The sequence below is a fragment of the Andrena cerasifolii genome, chromosome 1 (assembly GCF_050908995.1).
Source record: "Andrena cerasifolii isolate SP2316 chromosome 1, iyAndCera1_principal, whole genome shotgun sequence".
Classification (NCBI taxonomy): Eukaryota; Metazoa; Arthropoda; class Insecta; order Hymenoptera; family Andrenidae; genus Andrena; species Andrena cerasifolii.
Window position 1 is genome coordinate 30,218,911 of NC_135118.1, and position 22,100 is coordinate 30,241,010.

Sequence of the window (22,100 nt, forward strand, 5' to 3'; positions counted from 1 at the left end):
AAAATTCCGAAATACCCCAAAAAATGTCCCAAGACCTAACTCAAATCTATTATTATTATAAATATTATTATTAATCAGTGCAACGTGTTTCGGACTTTCCCCGCTTCGTAGAGGTAAATACGAGGATTTAATGGTCTTCGATCTTTCACCGTAACTTAGATACAGAAATCGGTAGGTGAGGGAGCACTTGCGAGAGAGCGCTACGTTTGAAAAGCCCTCTTGCGGCGATTAGGGTAAAGGACCCAATTACTGCCACGTTTTACTTAAAATAACGAATAAATCTTGTGAAATGATACTTAAAAAAAAATGTAGCATAGAATTGAAACTGTTATTGATACGATACAAAAAACAGCACTTAATTTTTTCTTCGTAATTTGAATAAAACGATCCAAAATTTGAAGCGGATATTAGGAGAGTGGAAACGGTGCCTTCCTTACTAGCGAAAGAGAAAACAAGGCGTTAAAGAACATGCTGTAATTGTAATAATTAAGTTATTAATATAACAAAATATAATGTTTTAGATAATATAAGCATCGTAGAAAGTAATAACGATCGGAATTCAAGATTCATTAAGTCTTCTTATTTATTAATTGGGTGACAGTGATTGATACAAGCGTTTCAAGCATTTTGGTATAACTGTCATAGCAGTAGTTGCTCATGTACACGAGACGACATAACCTTAAAATGAGATAAACAGTATTAGGTTAGCTGGCAGTAATTGGGGTGTCTGTAATTCAGTCAAATACATTTTAAGGGTGTCAGTAATAGATCTCGAAATATATTTTTGAAATTGATGAATTTATAAATAAAAATAGAGTGTTTGAGAGTCGCAAACAGTTTTTTCTTCAACTAAATATATTAAACAATAATAAATAACAAGAACAACATATCCTTTTAGTCTATAAGTACAAAACTATAAAATAATGTCAGTAATATGGTCCTTTACCCTACAGAGGTACCGCTCCCCACTCAACAGTCCACCAAAGCTGCAGAACCTACCTCAAAATCATCCCCGTAAAGCACACTAACACGACCAGCACGCGGCACCCCTAACACGTCATCCCTTACAACCAAAAGCCACAATCAACCCGCCAACTAATCCAAAATCAGAACCTTTCTCTCGCGACTGGACACTTCCCCTGAGGCACGGTGTCCCAGGACCACCCGCGGTTAAACGCGCGGTGGAAATCGAAGGTGGTCGGGAAGCGAGAAGGAGCCACGAGTGTAAGCTATCTGCGATCGTTCACAGGCGGACGTAAATTCCCCCGCGAAGTATTCCCGACGAGGTGGCTCGGAAAGAGTTACTTCAGCGTGTCCCGTCGGATGTCCCGGCGTCATTGTTGAGATAAGCCGAGCAACGCCGGCCCCCAGGGGATGTCGGGCGCGCAGGAAGCGCGGCCTTAGCCGATCGCGTCCCGCGGGGATCGCGGCAGAAGGGATACGGTTTCCTGGAGCCAGCAGCCGCGATGAAGGTGGCTGAAAATGGACCAGTTTCTTCCTCGAGGTCGCTTGAACTTGGCCCCGCGTGAGCTTCCATCAGGAGGACGGCCCTCCCCAGCGACCCACCCCTATCGGCCTTCTTACCGGGATTCCCTGCTATTTGTAACGGCGGGCATTCACCCCCAACTCCTTTCTTCTTATTCTCTGCTTGCACACTCGCCGGATCTCGCTCGCACGCGACTCTCAGCTCTCCGGCGATTTAAGGCACGAACCCTGGGACGGGCGGGAATATTATTCGGATCGGGAGTGCTCGAGGAAAAATCGTGGCAGGACTTAACGGCCGCTCGGAGTTCCAGGGCATCGCGGAAGTTTCGAAGGAGGAATGGGTTCGAAGGGGTAGCTTGGCAGCTTGGTTGGACGATTTGTACGAGGGATCAGGGGGTGCATCGATTTTGGGTAGGGGGTGGGAGGAATTCAATTTTCGGGTTTGTTAACGGGAATGTTTTATGGTTGCTTGGGGGTGGAGAGGGTTAATGGTGGGGAGATAGAGGGGAAAATGGGAAGTGCGTTTCGATCTGGGCCTGCTGGTGGAGTCGGCAATATGGCGTACCAGGGAGAGCCTGATTTAGATGTTGGGGACGTTTGAGGAAGGGCGGAAGTGGTATAAAAATCAACAGGGAAGAGAGAACTTACGACAATGATACCAAACACTGTTGTTTAATTCACGGATTTTCAAGCTTTCTTTACCGGATCCCTTTTGAGTTTAATATTCTTTTGTGACCTCTATCTATAATAGTTGCTTGGGAAGAGAGTAATGCAAAAATAAACATTAAAACAAACAGTGCAATTTTTAATGTTTATTTTATAATTTTATTTTCATTTTATATTTTCCATCTTATAATTTTAAAATAAACAGTGCAATTTTTAAAATTATGAAATGGATTTTTAATAAAAATAATTATAACATTTCTTATGGACTACATACGTACTTATATATATATATATGTCTAAGTACAGTAAACGTCGATTTATTACATATTTTGTTTTTAAAAGCGAATCTATATATATATTCGACGTCACAAAATTGAACATTTCCTTATCAAATTTAATTTGTATTTTATTTAAATATAATATTTTTATGAATTTATATTTCTGTAATTAAATTAAATTTTAATCGTAAATTTTAATTTCATTGAACTTTGTTCAGCAAGTTATCCGATCAGGTATCGTTGCACGCTCGAACCCATCGCTAACCACTTAGCAGCACGCTCGCTCTAATGCATCGCTTAGTTTTCCGGTCGCGTACCGTCGATACGAAGAAATATGGATGGGCGCATAATTGCGCGTGATTTATGAACGCAATTTCCCGGCCGTATCGCTCGGGACCGTTTTTAAATACGCGTTTCGCTGCGTCTTTAGCGTGTTTCGTTTAATTGCTTCCGGGCGGCGGATGTCCTGCCTCTCGTTCCCCATTTTGGGAACATGAACGAAATTAATGAAATTAATAAACGTTATTCGGATAAATTTGCCTGTCGACTCGAAAGTTTCGGGATCTACCAGAGGGTGAGCACGATGAAGGATACTTTAAAGTTTAAAATATCAGCTTTTTATTAAAGGTCCAACTGAGCCCACAAATGAGAGGTGGGAATGGGTTAAAGCGAGAGTACATACCTAGGAGGGTAGACAAATGTGGGGGCGAGGTTGAGGGAAAGGGGTAAAGAAAGCATGAGGAATAGAATAAAGGGAAAATAAGTGGAGGGGCTATAACGAAGGGCAGGTTCTAAGAAAGAGGACATGAAGATGAAGAACTTAGGCCACAAGGATTAGGAAACTAGCTAGGGGATGCGTTGAAACAAAAATGGAGAAGGGAGAAGAGAACCATAATGGGCAATGAGATAATATGGTGAAAATGAACAATAGTGAGAGAGAGATAGTGAGGTTGTTAGACAAACGGAAGACATTTTTGGGGGTACGCTGTGAGAGCTCAGAAGTCGCTAGATCTAGTAACTAGAATTTTCTACAACACCGAGGTTCCTATATACATAGCAGTGTTTCTCAACCTTTTATGCATACGGTACCCCCTGAAAATGTATATGTAGATGGATAAAACTATAGTTGTAGTAAAATAATGAGAATATATATATACACATAGGGTAAACTAACCAGTGAATGACCGAATTTTTGAATCTATGGACCTTTGAGATTAATACTTGAATATATTTATGTATAACAACAAAACAACTGTTGAAATTACATTTAAATTTATTTTTCTTAAAATTTCTATAAAAATAATTACTTATTCTTATCGTAATTTATAAAAAAAAAATTATAAAATGCAAAACCTATAGAAGCCCAGTAAATGACCGCATACTATTAATAAGAATTGTACTTATTAATGTTTGCTTAATATGCGTAACTAAAAATATAGAATATTAAAAGTGCAACTACACTCCATTTATAAACATATAGTAATGTTTAAATTTATAATTGGCATTTCTTTGCCTAATAGTCATTCACTGGTATGCGGTCAATTACTGGTTGATTTACCCTATATAACTATCTGCATTTCCAGGGGGTACATGAAGCATAAAAGGTTGAGAAACACTGCTATATAGGAACCTCGGTGCTGTAGAAAATTCAGGAAGAACATGAATGTAGGAAAATTGATTCCTGGGTCTGCAGAGATCCGCCATTAAAGTTATTAGTAGACCAATTACCATTATCAGCCCACTACATTCACCGTCGTCAAACACCTACGTGATATCAAAAGCTGACTTTCACAGACATGGAAACGCATCACCCCGTGCATCGTCCAGAAACGTTTATACGAGTCGCCAATGGCGGTGATCGTGGAATTTCCATAGCGCACTGAAATGGATGGCAAGTTGTTAGGTGAAATGTTGGTCTAATTCGTCGAAACGACGCGTGTTCCGCGCACGTGGCGCGACGACATATCCGGTTATCGTCGGCGCGCTAATCAATTAGGAGAACGTTATCCAGCGACGGCCACAGAGAGGCAAGTGTTCGTGTTTCTGGACAAGTGCTCGAACGCTGTTCCGGATACAGCAAGAATGGACAATTTCTACTGACGATAGTTGTTATACAGTCAGACCCCAGTTCCAGGAATAGCGTCCTTCATCATTGGCTAGGCGACCTTTTGTTTGGTACATAATTCGATCGAAAAGGACCTCGTCCTTCTTGAGTTTCTGGGATTCTGGTTCGTGGTTTTCAGGAGGCAGGATAGTGAAGGAGAAAATGAAGAAAGTGTGCGATTAGTCTCGACGAAAAACTTTAGCTAGACCCTGCATTAGACGTGGGAATGCTAAGGGTTCTAGTGTGACGCGTTGACAGCAAATTTTCGGGAATTTTTTAAAAGAAGAGTATCGATTATTATAATTCCAAACTTTGTACGTTTATTAATTAATATTCGAAGAATGTCCTCAATTTTTTTTATGCAATAATACTAATTTACGTTAAAGTTACAGTGGTAGTAGTAATAGGGGTTTGAAAAACAAGTTTCTAGCTGGCGGACATGATTCTGGCTGTCGCAGTTATCCGAAACAAAAACGCAAAATTTTTCTTAATCTATTCGAGCGTGGTTATCATATCAACTAGCTTAGGCACCCTGCATTTTGGAATCGGTGGGTGAGTGAGAACTTGGGACAGAGCAGGATCGGTTGAAAGGCCACCTTGTGGTGAGTGCATACAGGACCGCATTTAGCACAAAGCGCAAGTTGGGGCCTGACTGTCTGTGAAGCCATATTTTAAAAATATGTATGAATTTGATTAACTGGAAGAGACTTGTACGTTTTAGGCCTCACAATGATGTTACGCCAAGGGCCTCCAACACTATAAAGCCGGCCCTGAGTGCCCGGGTGTCGCTACAATTTAATGAAATCTGTGCTAGAAATACTAGAGAATACTTTCTCCACCCGAAGACTCCTCCAATTTAGAATCCGACCAAACCTCCCTCGTGCCCCAGAAAATTGCAAAGCGTTTGCCCAATTATAAAAACGAAACAAGTTCCTTTCCACGGTCCCTGATCCGTTACTTTCATTCCCCAACTGAATCACTCCCTCTCGCGGTTCAATTTAACGACTGTGGCACTTTGTGTGTAGCCCGGAGTCAGGATTCTGCGAGAGCAAGCGTGCACGTAAACGATCGCCCCCCTCCCCTCGCTGTTCCAGTTGCTCCCTTTCCGCGGAACGAGTCGGTTATAGGGCCGAGTCAACAATCTTTCCCCGGCCCGGGCGATGTTTTACTTCTGGGTCAAGGGGAATTCTCCGTTTAAAGCGCGGAATCAAAACGTTGAGGGTCGGGAGCACAGCTCCTTCAGCTTTGGTAATACCTAATAAAACGAGAGCCCGCTGGGCCCTCTCCCTCCCCTCCTTCAACTTCCAGTCGGTGGATAGTAAATTTCGAAAGTTTTTTAACACTTTAAATACCGCCCGTGGACGGTAATACCGGCGTGTCGTTGGGGGAAACGGGAAACTCGAAACGCGAATAACGGCCATTACCATTGCGAAGTTCGGGGATCGTGGTAATAAAAGGGACCAACTGCATTTATCGGCGTCGATTTTTCATTGTTCGACGGAACGGAGAGTTGCCCGCCTGGTTCTCCAGCGATATTCACCGTTCCACTATTCCCGGCTGAAAAGGGATGAACGGAGGCGCAGAAGCTTGTTGGCGGTTCCATCCCAGCCACGAGCAGTGTAATTTCCTCAGGGTCAGAGATCGAACGCATCCTCCGCCGTGAGAGGTATCCTCGGGGTGGGTGGATGTCTCGATGAGTAGTCGTTCGAGGAGCAAAGTGTTCCTGGCTCCTATTTCCGCTCCCGCTGGCAACTCGAGCTGTCTTTCCGAGTGCTTCTCCTTCGAGTCCCCGGGCGCGTGACGAATTTATCTGGAAAATGCCACTGCATCGTGTAAGGCGATGGGATTTGCGAGGATTTAATGTGTGGGAGATACCCAGCTGATATTTTCCTATTGAACGGTATCACTTGTTCGGAATGCACTTTGCAGTTTGCGGCTTGATTTCATGGAGCTGAATCTTTTGTGTTGGATCACTCCCCTGTTCTTCTATTTTTCCTACTGAATCACCTGCAAATAGTATTTCTCTTAGTGTGATCGCCAGAATAGAAGGCGATATTGGGGATTATTTTTAAGAGAAAATAATAAATTATATTAATCAAAAACTTTGTGCTTATATTTGTACGTATTTAGACAACATTTAAAATAAACTTTTTTTTAAAAAATAAAAAACCGACTTCAAAGGTGCGCTAAAAAGGATTTTTTGTTTTAAATTTTTACGCGCTCTAATTCCCGGGCGCTAGTGCTAATAGACTATAATTGATAAAGCTTTAGAAATTTATTTAATTCTGTTTCTATTTTGGCACCGATTTAAAAAAATATATTTTATGCTTTTTAGCGCACCGTTGAAGACGGTTTTTTACTTCTTTTTTTATAAAAAGTATATTATTTTATTATTTTTTTGTGACCTTTGTTTGAAGTCGGTTAAAAAACATACATTAAAACTGGAATTCTTGATAATTCTAGCGTCTCCAGATAATAATAAAAAAGCATGGTATCACCGGCTCTTCATACTCTTTCAAATAAAAGAAGAATCATCAAAATCGGTGCACCTATACGGAAGTTATGAGTGAACATACAGGGTCATCCCTTAAAACTGCAACCTACGCGCGCGAACAGACGAAATGGCAACACCGCCTCAAGGATGCATTCCACTGCAACCATTCGCTGGCCCGGCGTTGGGAGGGCTGCCAGCGACCGCTGGACAGCAGTGACGCCCGAACTTCGAAAATTTTAGGATGGTCTCTTTCAAATTAACGTCGCAAACGGCTATTCGGAATTTCCCGGCCCGCGTTGAAGAATTTGGGGCCTTTTTCGTATAACTTTTGAACTATAAAAGATATCGGAATGCAATTTGCGCCGAAAAATGAGGAAAAATTATCCCCTCTTAATGATGGATAATTTAAAATATTTTATATAATTTAAGTTTTTATTTTTTAATAATAATTTATAATTTATTAATAATTTAAGTTTTTATTTTAGATAATTTAAAATATTTTAAATTATCTGCTCGCGTAGGTTGCAGTTTTAACAGAGGACCCTGTATACGTGACGAATTGAGTAACCTCCTTCTTGAAGTCGGTTAAAAACAGTACTTAAAACTTTAAACGCGTTTTTCTCAAACCTGTATATTTAAAACTGGCGACCATGATTTCTAAAAAACGCACGGACCAATTCACTTGAGATTGGGAGATCATGTTTGTGGGATATCTTATTTTCGTTTGATCCACAAACAAGTCAATATCTGCAAAAATAAACTTTTGTCACCAGGAGATGGTAGTTTATTTCCAATGAAGGAACAAGCTTAAACCACCGCGCAATTGAGAAATAGAATTTAACCTGTAAACCAAACAAGAGAACTTACCTCGTGGCGAATATTTAGTAATTCTACTCGAACGTACAAAGGTGTCGCAGTGGGACACGGTTTATAGCATACCGAACATAAAGGAATTAGCTTGTAGTAATTGAGGATTAAGCGCGGAAACATTCCTCCAGCTTCTACGAATTAACAACCGGATAATTGTTTAATTAGTTTACAACGCGTATGGGATAAAGTAATTTTGGAAGTGTCCCCGCAATAAACTCCGGCTGGCGAACAAGTTGCGAGGGCCCCACGTAGTCGGCGAAGCCGCGGAACTCGCGTTTACGGAAGCCCTTGAAAATATACATTTCCAAGGCGCGTTTCCACTTCTCTACCAAAGAAGTACGGAGTTCATCGCGACCAATAACGTTTTAGGTAGAAATCCAGCACTCCACCTCTGGAAGGTAACACCCTTCAAAAAAATATATAAAATCCGCATGTAGGGCATCTCAGGTAGCAGTCTAAAGGAACACAATACCAGCTTCCTCCTAACCTGTACACTCTTTGAAAATAAATTCCTTCCACTCTAGTAAGTTTCACATAAAAAGCAAAGCAGGTGTGTAAAGCATAGAATCTCTGTACCCTTAACCCTCGGTTGTTACATCTATTCCTTCGAAAGTACTTAGATGTCACACTACGTCGATTCGATTCAAGCCAATTTTCATTCAGCAGCTAAACAACGTTTTTTAAACAAAAAGGTTTTAAACGAAAACTGACTGTTTAAGTGAGTCACAAAAATTCTGAGATAAAGTTCCAACATTGTAGAATAGGTTAGGTTAGGTTTACTTTTCTTTGGTATACATTTCTCACATATATGTTCCCATAGATGGCGTTGCATGAAACTTCTTACAGTGCCCAACTCTAGTCAATCCTTTCTTACTCTTTGTATGCCTTCCATTGTAGAATATATGCTCATCGTTGAAAATTAACATTTAACGTATCATCATGTTTGAACAGTAGTAACATTTAAACTGATGCCTCGAAGATATTTTACCACAAAGGGAATTGTGGGTGATTTTGGTGTTTGGAAGCGGCCTATAGGTAGCGCTCCGTTACTTTGGGTATTTGTAGAGTTCGGAGAATAGTCACGTTGGAAACTCGGCGTTGGGGGAGCGGTAACGCGGCTGGCCAGTAAGCAGAGGATCTGGAGTTTGAGTCCCACCACCCCGAGGATCCGTTTTTCACCCACAAATATAAATATTAAAAACACCTGGGTTACTTCCTGACCTAATTCAATACTCAAACCCAAATTCCACCGCATCTTCCCCGAAATAAAAAAATCAACAACTTCTCCACTACCCCTAAAAGACAAAGCAAGCCAAAAACGAAAAACCCAAAGCCAAAGCAAACCCGATCGATCACCCTCGAAAATTCCCCGTATTTACGCGGCAGGAAGTCGCAGTGGGGGAAAAAATGGGTCATACTCCCGCTCGTTCGCTTGGCCGGGGGGTTGGAAACGGTGCAAGTAAATGTAGGAAAAAGAATACCGGTCGACAAATCATCCGGGCTGATAAATTTATAGCGGTCGGCCACGCTGGAGGGGGCGAAATTGTCCGTATCAAGTGAATGAGGTGGAAGTTTCTGCGAATAAGGGCGGAAAGGGGGGGGGTGGACGTTGCCCCCCGGCGCCAGCCTCCGTTGACTCCAGCGCGAAATCCATTACGCAATTGGACGCATGAGAAATTATGAGATAAGTAGAACGTATTAGGTCGCACGAGGAAAAAAAGGTTCGGAGAATAGATAAGGTGGCCGGGGTGGGGGGAGATGTGAAGAAGAAAGCGAGGGAATAATCGGAGTCGATTTGCTGGTCGCTGCTCTTACGGTTCTTTCGCCGATGTAATCCGATTACCGGTTGATTTATTGCGATTGAGCTGCCGCTCGTTAAATTTTATGCCAGCCCCCCCCCCCTCCGTGCCCCGTCGCACGGCTGTTGTTAACGAAAGGACCTCGGCGATCGATGCGCATACATACGCGTGCCCCCCCTCTTCGTCCCGTTATTTATAATTATTTATCGCCAGGCCGAATTATTGCAAATAACTCGAGGTACCTATATGCCTGTCGCTGCAGTTGCACGCACAGAGGGGCCATCCTTTGTGCGGCGATAATTATGGCGCGCGTTGTTTGTCTTATTTAACGGGAGGGGAGGGACGGAGCTGGAGCTAACTCGAACGTATCGGAAAACTGCTTTGCGCAGGGATACCGAGGCCGGATCGCTGGATAGGACGTATTAATCACGCGAACCGCGCACCACGGGCCATTTTTCTTCTAAATTCAATGGGAGAGAAGGAAACACATAAATTGGGAGCCCGTACAGGCTGGCTCGGCCCCGGGATAAAAGGAGGGACGTTTACTTTCGGACGAGCACCGAGCGACCGAGTTCGGGGTTAACGAACTCTCATGGAATGTGGAAGAGGGGTTACGTAAGAAACGGTCCGACTCTCGGTGATGGGTTCGGTGCAATTTTGGGGAAGTGATTGAGCATGGGTGCTGTGGATGCGGGAGCTGTTGCTTTCAATTTTGAAAGGAGGGGAGAGGAGGTGTTCTGCACTGATACGTACAGTGCGAGTGGCTTGGAACATTGGATCTTCCAGTCCTAGATTCATATAAGTTCGTATTTGGAAAAGTGTTCGATTCGGTACGGACAAGTTACAGTTTTATTAGATCCCATATGGTTCGTATGCTGGTGAAAGGTACTAACAAGGAGACGTTTTCAGGAGTCCGCCTCAGATTGCTTTGGTTTTCTAATATGTTTTAGAGGACCGAAAAATAACAAGTACGTGTTTTTTTTTTATTTTGGCCCGTTTGCATATTTAGGGGTTGAAAGTTCATAAGAACAGGTACAAAAGTTCCTGTTGTTAGTTTAAAGAATATTACAATATTATGTGGCATAAATCTTGATATAAATTTTGATATACATAATGTTGGGGTCGTTTGCCTTATTTTAAACATAAATTGTTGGATTGAACAAGCTGGCTTCCAAAAAACAGCAACAAACGGAATGGCTATTTAAGATCAGTGAGTCAGCGAGGATACTAACGGTACCTAGGTATTAATTATTTCCGTGAAAACTTCGCTATGTGGACGAAACAGCTGGTTCCTGGATAAACAACAGAGTCGATTTAAGTTCAGGCTGGGCGAGAGCCGAGAAGGGATGAAACTATCAAAGACGCGGTCGCGACTTCTCGACCCGTGACTGCTGACTCCAGTCCCTTGCAGAATTTCGAGGTACGATTTGCTGTCGCGGCAGCTTCCGTAGTGGCGGCCGCGATATCGATTATTACGTGGGACCATAGGCTGCAGATTTCGCAGCTCGACGTCTTTTTCTTCGTCGAATATACCCTCGAAGCTTTGGCGCCAAGTAGAAGCAATTAAAAATTTTAGAAACAATAGAGAATTAGGTATAAGCCTACTGAGCAATAGTGGTGTTTATTAGAGTTAAGGGGGAAAACACAGTGACGATTTGAAAAGGGTATTTTCGGGAATTTTTTTCGACCAAACAACGCAAGTATATCAATGTATTGCTTAGTATAGTTAATAGTACATATTGAAGGGTAAAAAAAAAAAATTAAAAAATAAATGTTTAGGCACAGACGAGGTATAGAATAGACCTATCAAGCAATGTATTTTTGTGTCGCCGGTTTAGGGGTTCCTAGGACCCCCTTGCCATTTTAGTGTCGCATGCAACGTTACCGGTGAAGTCTCAAAACAGATTGTAACGCTACGCGTGGTAGGAACTAGAATTAAGCACGAGTAAAACTAGTTTATGTTTTGAGAGTCAATGCCCGCGATTTACAAATGTTTCTGTTAGAGTAACAATTTAAAAATCGTCTTGTGAACATATTTCGTTCAACGGAAAAGAACGGAGGAAGAAAATAAAACGATATCACATTCGTCTTTTAACCTTGCTGTCTTATTCCGGTTTATTTAACGCAAAACAAATTTATTTAACATACAAATTTATATAAACAACAACATTATTTGTGGAAGACATGCTTTCACGATGTAACGTGGAATACCTCGCAAAGGAATTGTAACTTTGTATATTTCAATAAAATGCTGAAGCAGAGAGGGCTTTAAAAATTGTGAAAAACTCAACAGTTCCAGTATCTCGCTGAAATATTCCAACTTGCGCTTATTCTTCCATCTTAACACTATATTCGTGTCCTGGGGTTCGGTAGGAACAATCGAGCAACATTTTAAGTTACATAGTATTGCAAGTTAAAGAAATTCTTATATACGACTAGAATATTTGACAATCGCAGCCATCGGCTCGGTTCTCACCGATTACCAGGTCTCACCGCGAGGAGGTTGCTGCGCTTGGAGACCCGTAGAGAGATAGATGGAATCAAAGTTCCATCGATCTCCCTGTACATGAAGCTTACTAAACCAAAGAGATGGATGGAAACAAAGTTCCATCGATCCCTTCGGTTTAGATATAGAATCTAGGGAACTGCCAAGCAATCACTCGATTAAAAGAAATTCAGGAAAGAAGGAAAGGCGAAGGGTAAGCATGAAACAAGTATTGGACGGCGCAGTTTCTACCACCCTGCTGTCCAAGTCGAAAGGGAAAAGCGCTCGGCGCCTCCCAGACGATTCCTGTTGCTCCGATGCGACTCGTCAGGAGCAAACACTTGACCTGACTCAAGCCGTCTAACACGGAGATTGGGTAATCGAACCGGGTGACTTACGCAGGCAGTGTACCAAAAGGTGCACCCCCTACGCCCGAAACTTTTCCCTTTGGACAAGAACACCAAGGGATGAAACTGATCCACCCATACCGATTCCATGCTCAGTCACTTGCTTCCGCAAACGGAAGCAGCGGTAACCTCCTCATCACAGATGAGGAGCCAATAAACGAACAACAAAGTTAATGATTTAGTGACTGCTTGGCAATTTTACATGGGACCTTAAATACTTCATACTATAATAAATTAGCCTAGGCTTCCTTAGATGTCTTCTTTCACTGTCACTTTGCACGATCACTTTTCACTATCACTTTTCACTATCACTTTTCACTATCACTTTTCACTATCACTTTTGTGTTATTAACTCCATTCCCCGAGTAACGGTGAACCTGAAAAGCTGAAACAATCAACTACTATATGTTAGTAACGGTGTGGTCGGCCTGGAAAGAAATTAAGGAAAAGCTTATTGAGTTGGAGACGATCGAGATAATTTCGACCAACAGCAGAGCACGCACGAGCATGCAAAACCACCGCAGAGATAAGTACTTGAAGGAAAGAGCAGAGAATGTAGACCCATCGATGAGATGCATGACAGAGTGACAGAAGTCACAAAAAACCATCGAAGACATCGACGAGATGATATGAATCAGGGAAAACCATCGAAGGCATGAAATGAATCAGGGAAAACCATCGAAGACATCGAAGAGATGAAATGAATCAGAGAAAACCATCGAAGAAATTCACGAAAATGAAATAAATCATTTAAACCCATCGAATAAATGCATCAAATAAAATAAATCATGCAAACCCATCGAAGAAATACACAAAATAGAACGACTCGCGCAAAATTCTCGAAAGTATGCATGGAAATAGAACAGATGATGGAAAACGACCGAAGAAATCAGATTTGACATTCGCAAAACAATAAAATTTTAAATGACTTACCGAACCCCAAAATTTCATCGGCACCAAGCGAATAAACGAACCCAGGCCAGAGGGGCGAGAGGCTGGCGGAAGAACCAGGGTTGAAATCCTGACCAGGTCCTCAGCAAGTTCAGCAGCTCCGGGGGGAGGGGGAGGAAGAACCAGGTCCCCAGGAAGTCCAGTGGATCCAGGTAGCTCGGCAGCTCCAGGGGGGAGGGGGAGGAAGAACCAGGTCCCCAGGAAGTCCAGTGGATCCAGGTAGCTCGGCAGCTCCAGGGGGGAGGAGGAGGAAGAACCAGGTCCCCAGGAAGTCCAGTGGATCCACGTGGCTCGGCAGCTCCAGGGTTCCCGGAGGTCCTTCAAGTCCGGAGGACCGACGACGACTGAGTACATGAAGATCTGTGAGCTCCTTATGTAGTCTTCGAGGAATGATGTCCCCCGATCAAAACAAGGTCGACGGTTAGTTACAATTGCGAAATCCAGCGAATTCTTCGGCAAAAATGGATTTTCGGCTAAAATATCCATTCCAGTGGCTATTGCTGTGACAAATAATGTTAACAACATTTACACTAACCGCCCAGTATAAATTATTATTAACTATAATCGATAGAACTCGAGATATCAAGCAATTTGTAACATTTGGCCTTGGATTTGCAAATGATTTTCTGCGCCGACTGAATTCTCTTTTATTCTCAATGTTTAATCGTTCGATACATTAATGTTAATGCTTATACATATCACGTAGTATTATTTGCAGGAATATTTGGAGAAATATGAGTGAGATACTTGTTAACATCGGCGAAGTATAGTCTAAAACGATAGACCTATCACCTTATGGGAATTCGCGTTCACATCACGAACACGTAGAGGCACGGTACTCTATGAAACACTTTTTGGCAGGCACAGGCACTGACTCTACAATCGCGTTGCACACGATTACAAAATCATTTTCTGTTTTTAAACATCTTTCAGTTTCTGAAAAAGTCTTCTAAGTAACGGGTATATCTAAATGGAATCCTGTTAAATTAAAAGGCCTCCCACATGGTCCAGTAATCGATGAAATTGATGCGCGAATTGAGAAATCACGAGATAATATGCACTATGCCATGCACACACTTCACTGAACCGATGAATTTCTCAGGGCTAGACAAACTTTTATTTCACAATGCGGGTTTCAAAAGTAACTCGATTTGCAGTTGCATCCATGCACCACAAGACACTCATGCATCATGCAACTTTCTGCGAGACTTTTAAAATTAGATTTTAGGTCGCTAAATTCAGTCCTGAAATTATGGGTCGGTAACACAGATTGGGTGGCGACACGAAGTCCCATAAGGTGATGGGTCTATTCTATACCTCGTCTGTGGTTTAGGCGTTGGTTTGGGAAACGGTCTATGGTGCGATTTGATCCATAGGTGGCGCTCCGTTAAGTAGGGTTAGGAAGAAAGCAATCTTGGTAGTCGGAGTTGGGTGAGGTGGCCAGCGTGCAACGAATCTGAGGATCGTGGGTTCGAGTCCGATCGCCCGAGGCTACTTTTTCTTGGCCTACAATAAAAATGGCCTTACTCATGTCAATTGGATGTATAGTTTATATACTGTCAACGCGGTTGAAAAATGTCAATCTGAGAAAAACGTGTTCAAAGAGCTATGTTGCTCGCTTCACAGAAAGTGTGTCTCCGTCAATTTTACGAATTTCTTCATAAAATTTGGCGAGAGCATTGAAACGCATGTCTTCCAGAAAATATAAAAATTTGATTTTTCCGATTACTTATACTGTTTTGCCCTCTTAAGAGACGAAGAGTTACTCAACAGTAGTGCCTCGATACTAGATCACTAGCGAAGCCTCGATTCTAGTCCCACCATCTCAACGGCTTGACACTGCAGAGTAGAGGGGGTCGAAGGCTCCTACCACTTTCCCATCGTCTGCGATTTACTCGCTATAACTATAGCTACCGAAGACTGACAATAACTGGAAGCTTGAACTTCTCAATTTATCCCCCCACTGCACAAATGTTTCTCAACTGTGATGAATCAAGGAAGACGTCTGCTTTCTATTCACAGTGAAGGAATTGCGTCTGAAAACAGGACAAACGTGTACAGCCAATTCCATCACGCTGTTGCGATTCGTTAACGATGAAATTCGTCTTGGAAATCGTAACGAGGGAAAAGCAAGAACGTCGGAATCCTTCGTGAAAATTCTCCATGCGAAATCCTCGAAGAAGAGCTATTAATTTTGAATTACCCGCGCGACCTCCCCCCACTCCCATGTGGGAACATTATTTAAAGGGATGTTCCGGTCTAAAACTAGATATTTTTATTACATTTTGCGATATTTCTATAATTTAAGACATCCTTAACACAACGCAGTAAGTCCCATTAAATTATATGTAGTAGTTTTCCTTTAATTAATTCCTAAAGATTAATTATTTTTATGAGCTCTAGACCGGAACATCACCTTCACGCCTTCTTATTGGTGGATCAAGGTGGGTAGGGAAGTAGTAGGAGAGGGGGAAAGGAAGTGAGAGCCAAAGGGAAGAGAAAATGGAAAATCTTATTTCCCTCGTCTTTATTGCGCTGCATTATTTCCACATTATACAGAACATTTATATTGTTTTGTTAAAAGGCGAGGTGCAGGCATACCCGGCCATAATAATAACTTTCTTCCACGGGAGAAGAAAGAGAGGGAATAGTGGAGGTGGATTAAAATCTCCCTCGATCTAATTGCGTGGATAATGAGCGAGGACAATTAAAGCTGTTAAACAAATAGGCATCGTCGTCGCGTTGTTCGCTCCGCGATCACGGCGTGGTGGAACGGCGAACGAGCCTCCAGCAAATGAAATTCCGTCACGGCGTGTTAGTCCTGAAAGGTGTTAGTCGCGAGGGGGCAGCCGTTGAATTTATTGTTAAAACTTTACGCTTTACGAGGTGCATGCGCGCCGGGGCTTTGAAATTTTAACGTTGCCGCGCGAGAAGTTTTTCCGTAGCGTCGCCTGCCCCGAATTCCCTGTAATAAAAGCGAAATCGACGAAACGGCCGCGCTGGGAACGTTATCGAGCCGGATTGAGAAACTGGTGCGAGTTATTGGTACGTACAGTTGATAAAACGGTGGAACTTGAAGTGGAGGAACAACAGGGCGGAATGCGATACATAAAGTGAGGTTATGAAACGTGTGATGTAATTGCTGGCACATGCGAGTCTAACCTCAAAGTCAAATTGGCACTTCCACTTTTTCGCGTATAACTCTCAAAGTACAACAGACAGAAAAAAATGTTTCAAACAAAAGTTTTATGGTGCAATAAGCGCTACAAATTTCCGTTAACAAAATGTTGAAAAGAGTTAAAAAAAAATGTATAACTGACGAAAAAAACTGTTTTCAAAATTTTGTTAACGCAAGTTTGTAGCGCTTATTGCACCATTAAACTTTTGTTTGAAACATTTTTTTCTGTCTGTTGTGCTTTGAGAGTTATTCGCGAAAAAGTGGAAGTGCCAATTTGACTTTGAGGTTAGTTTTTACCCCCTTAAAGGGCGATAGGGCCCAAATGAAAGACACTGTTGTTCTTGTTTTGAATCACTCTAAAAACCCACAAAGTTGCGTTCCAATCGGTGAGTCCGGGTTCGCGGTGTTCCCTTGTAAGTCGAGAAGCGGGGTCTCTAGCTTACAGGGTCATCATTTAATCTTACAACCCACGCTCGCGCGAACAGGTAAAATGGCAACAGCGAAATGGAAACTTTCGCCATCTATGAGCTGATGATGACAGTGTACTGTCTCTTAGATGCCAGTAGAGAGCGCAGGGTGCTTTTGGCTTTCGCCAGAGGATTTGACGTAGCAGACGGGAAAGAAAGCGGTTGCCATTTTAAGAGTGCGATCGCACCGCTACCGTTCCGCGTGGAAATATCTACCTTCGCGACGGTCCAGCTGCGGTATTAGACCACGCTGACGCGTTAATGGCCCGGATTGAAGAATTTGGGGTCTTTTTCGTATAACATTTGATCTATAAAAAATATCGGAATGCAATTTGCACCGAAAAATGGGGAAAAATTAGCCCCTCTTAATGATGGATAATTTAACATATTTTTCGTTTACTTAATTTTTCTTTTATTAATATTTTAACCATATTGCTGTGAAAAGCATTTGCAAACTGTTTATTTGATACTTTATTTAATGCTGTTTATAAAATGCAAGGTGTTGATAAACAATAGGCTGGTTATTTCTGTATCATTTCTTTCATAAATTGAGAAATTAAATTTTTATTCAATTACATATTAGTTCTGCAGGACTCAGAATCTAATGTTCTGTTTTTTTTTTTATGATTTTATCTTTAAGGAGAGATTTTCGTCTAACAGCCTGAAAAGTAACTTATATTTAAGAATTTTGTTTGAAAAACTGTTCGTCATATTGGATTAAACTCGTTTCGGATATAAGAAGGCATCTTTAAACTTGCAGAAAATATTTTTTTTATGTCGATCCTTCTTATTCAAGGTATCTACTTCAAGGTATGTACAGTAAAGCCCTTCAAACAGAATGTGTATTCCATTCACTATATTCGCATAAATAAATTCTCAAAACCAGGCTGTCTTTCCGAGCTCTACTGTGCCATTACCCCTTAAAATTAAATGGAAAATTAATCATGTCTTCGTTAGGAGGCATTTCGAATAGTATCAGGAGCTAAAAGTTATGACTGCACTGGCAACAACGCCTGCAAAACAAAATGCTGTTAAAACCGCATTTTTTAGATCGCCTGTTTGAAAAATCTCATGGTTCCACTTAAAAAACTCAAAACGACCTTAATTTTGCCATGAAAAAGGGTAGGCGCTGTCATTTTACATTGCCCATGCAACACAGATAAATTTCACTTAACAACACTTGTTACCATTATGTTAAACGCCTAACAAATTATGTAGCCCGTTAAAGTGAACACCTTGTATACCAAGCCCCACCGAGGATCTTCCCCGAAGAACAATGCCCGTAACGTTCAAGTTGAACTCGAAGTTCGAAGCCACATGTTTCCATGATTCCCATTGCAACCCTCCTCACTGCTCTCCTCGAATCCGCGAACAAGGTCGGCCGGATTCCCTCGCAGGCAATTCGGCGTCGTATTTCGCGGTGTTTGTGGATCGTTCGATCGACATCAGTGCAAAGAATACAACAGGACAATATCCCCAGCAACGTGGAGCCGGCTGGCGAAAGAAGTGGCCAGATTACTTTGCTCCATCATGCAAATGACGCAGCCAGAGGTTAGTTAGGCACGCGCGCGCGCCTTCTGCGAGCCGACTCGCTTATGATCAGTGGGATTGCAACGGTCGATGCGCGTAGTCCTCATTACCGTGATCTATCGGGTTCACGGTGATCTTCTAATAGCCCGTTGCTCCGCCGGCGACTCGACAAAGGGCCGCTTTTCATTAGTCGGAGCGACGAGTCTCGGTTACACGGGCCCGGTCCATCCCATTCGCCTGTCGCCAGGGCTCGGATCATTTCTGTAATTGGCAGGCGTGGGAATGCTACGCGAAAATAATCGAAAGTTGATTTATTCGCCAGTGGATGATGCATTCTGCCTAGGCTGCTCTGCCCAGGGCTTCTGGGGCGGGTGATTTCGACGTGGAGATGGGTATTAAACAATGGGGGTGATTAATGCGATGGGAAGCTAAAGGGTAGCTAGTGTTTTAACTAAGGGGACCATTCATCCCCGATTCTGAACTTTTTCTATAAAGTTACAAAGCCTAATCGATATGAAAGCGAAGCCGCGAGTTTCCTATTAAAATTCTACTGATTTGGCAACAGTTATTATTATTAATTTATTATTATTATTATTATTATTATTAACAGTCTATCCAAGTCCACGAGGAGTAGAGGTGGTCCCTAAAAAAAATATTTCATGTCCCCAGAAACTCCAAGAAAAAAATGGTCACCTTAGTACTATACATATATTTACTTTTGGAAGCCTCTCAGAGAATGACTGAATTTGAGGTTAGGAGGAAGTGGTGCAACAGCAGCGGAAGACTAGGGAGGTTTTAGTAGAAAAAAGAGACTTTTACTTTGACTGCAAATACAAAGCCATCTGCCCGAATAATCGAATTGAAATATAATTCGAAATAGGAGCGAAGCCCTCTAGAAACAGAGCAAACGAAAAATGCACGTATTTCGCAGGCGAGGTTTCAGCTTCTGCTTCCCAGAAGAATATTCTATACGTTTACCTTTTATTCCACTGCAAACTCTAGATGTTCGCAGCGCGGAGCGCCGGTACGCCGGAATCACTCGGTCAGAATCGATAACCGAGCATACAAGAATATCGACGGGATAAGTAAATATCCCAGATCAAACTGTACAACCCGCTATCTTCATCGAATAATGTAGATTGCCAGCATTCCCAGCGAGACTGACTTTTCATCCATCACTCCTCTGTTCTCCCTTTCGAGCCGCCAATTGACCAACGGGGCCATCTCTATTTACGGCTGCTTGTCCCGAAACTCCTCGATCGCATTCCTAGGCGACCCTGCACATTGCAGCGTTGTAGCATAAAATAATCTCAGTGAGGGGAATATTCGAGTTCCTAGGATATCGGTATCCCACAGGACGGTCGAGTCCATTGGGAACGGGATACGCTTGGGTACACGGTCGCGCTCGCTGCAAGACAGATATCCAATTAAAGGTTACCTTATCAAATCCATACGTTTCCTCCCGCTTTGATACAGCATCGATATTCTATTAGCGTGCTCGTAACGCGGGCCGTGCTGCATCGAGATCGGACCGTCCAATGGATGAAACTTCTTCGAGGAAAATGGGGTGGTGCAAGGGAGTGGTCAGGGGGGAAGTAGGGGTGATTTCTGTTGGAAAGATATATGGAAATTTTGGAGTATATTTTTTCTTTACCGCCTTCGCTTTATTTTCTCCAGAAAAATGATCTTCGAGTTTTATAGGTTATGCGTTCTGTTAGATCTACCGACAATAGTACGCGAGCCTCGTGTGTGGCGGCGCTGCGCACGGTGATGTGTCAGATTCTAACCAGTCAGCGTTAAGGGGTTAGGCTACCATGGACGGAGCAAAATTGCAGTCATTTTCGGCATTTTTTTTTAGGAAGATAATGAAATAAGCAGAAAATTTAATATGAAGCCTGTTATTGTACAACTCTCGCCGGAAAAAATCGTATTTTTTCCCTACAAAATGGCGGCGGTAGAGCCGTGATACGCAAGATCTTGAAGAGCGACGTTTTTTACAATGTTCAATCTCACGGCTATACCGTTTGACCTAGAACAAAAAATCAAAAAGTTTTATTTTCTGAATGCCTAAAACTAGAGAAGTACGTAGGGAAATCCAGAAACATTAATCCGTCTCGAAATGGTGACCATGGGGAGAAAAAGTGCATATTTTTTTTTATAAAAGTGTCAATAGCAAAGAATATATTCAAGATATCGCAAAACCGCTACGTACTTCTCTAGATTTAGTTTGGGGAAAAAAATTATATTTCCAGGCGAGAGTTGTACAATAACAGGCTTCATCTTAAATTTTCTGTTTATTTCATTATCTTCCTAAAAAAAAATTCCGAAAATGACTACACTTTTGCTCCGTCCAAGTTGGCCTAACCCCTTAAGGGGCGGTGTCACCTTGGACGCATGAAAATTATAGGTTTATTTAGTAATTATTTTCTTTTAACGAATTACCTCAATAGAAAAACTGATTAATGGCATTTATGTTACATCTCTTGAAGATTAAGAAAAAACTCCAACTTGGAAGGATAATTTCACCCCCTACACACGAATTTCCGTTACTAAAAAAAATATGTGCCTAATATTTTATATAGCTACTGTAGTTTCATAAAAATTGACGTGCAATAGGTGGTTGATGTTCCTCGCACTTAAGTGCACACTGGATAAAATATCACATTATTTCTCGAATTATTCCAACAGAGGAAACCCTCGCAAAATTTTCAGCAGTTGTTCCACATGTCCTCGCGGCACAAATTCCACCTCGCCCTGTACAAATTTTCGACAACTAGGGCCGTCGGCGAAGCGTAATGACGGGCGAAGGATGAATTTAACTGTTGCTCCCGTTTCGAGTGACCCCTCGAAACGAAAGCCATTTTCCCAATGGAACGGAGTCGCGGCGAAAGAGGCCGACCGCGGGCTGAAATGGCCCCGCGGGACGTCGATTCATCATACTCTGCGATTTAGTTCAACCCGATCGTTGAAACAATAATCTTGTCGACCCAACTTCCAGGACAGTGGAAGCTGGGAAACGCGGAACGCGTGTAACCGTAGGGGGTGACACGCGGTGGTTGGTCGCGCAAACGAACGAACAACAGTTTCCATGGTCGTTTTTGCAGGAAAGCTGCCACGTTTCTATTTTCTTTAAGGGGGTTTTCTACTTTAGACGGCACAAAAAATCCTTTTTTGCTTTACTTTATCCTTATGATCCTAGAAATGTCTCACCGAAGTCTTTTTGGTGGAAACCTGAAATTACCTGAGTTACAGATCAGTGGTAGGTACAGGGTTATCTAATCGGCTCAAGCAAACTTTGAACCCGTTTTTCTTAAAACGTTGTTTTCGTAAACTGCTGCCACAGTTTAGAAAGAAGTAACTACGCGATTGCCTAGAAACTGGGGACA

The 22,100-nt window shown here is 42.2% G+C and overlaps 2 protein-coding genes across 2 annotated transcripts in view; one reads left to right on the top strand and one right to left on the bottom strand.

The window, feature by feature from the left end:
• Window positions 1-22,100, top strand: part of LOC143375552 (uncharacterized) — a 295,354-nt gene that overhangs the window by 39,396 nt on the left and 233,858 nt on the right. The window lies entirely within an intron of this gene.
• Window positions 16,865-22,100, bottom strand: part of LOC143375522 (uncharacterized) — a 464,206-nt gene continuing 458,970 nt past the window's right edge. The window contains exon 4 of the transcript XR_013086925.1: window positions 16,865-17,149. The gene's annotated coding sequence lies outside the window, so the exon portion shown is untranslated. The remainder of the gene's footprint in view (window positions 17,150-22,100) is intronic.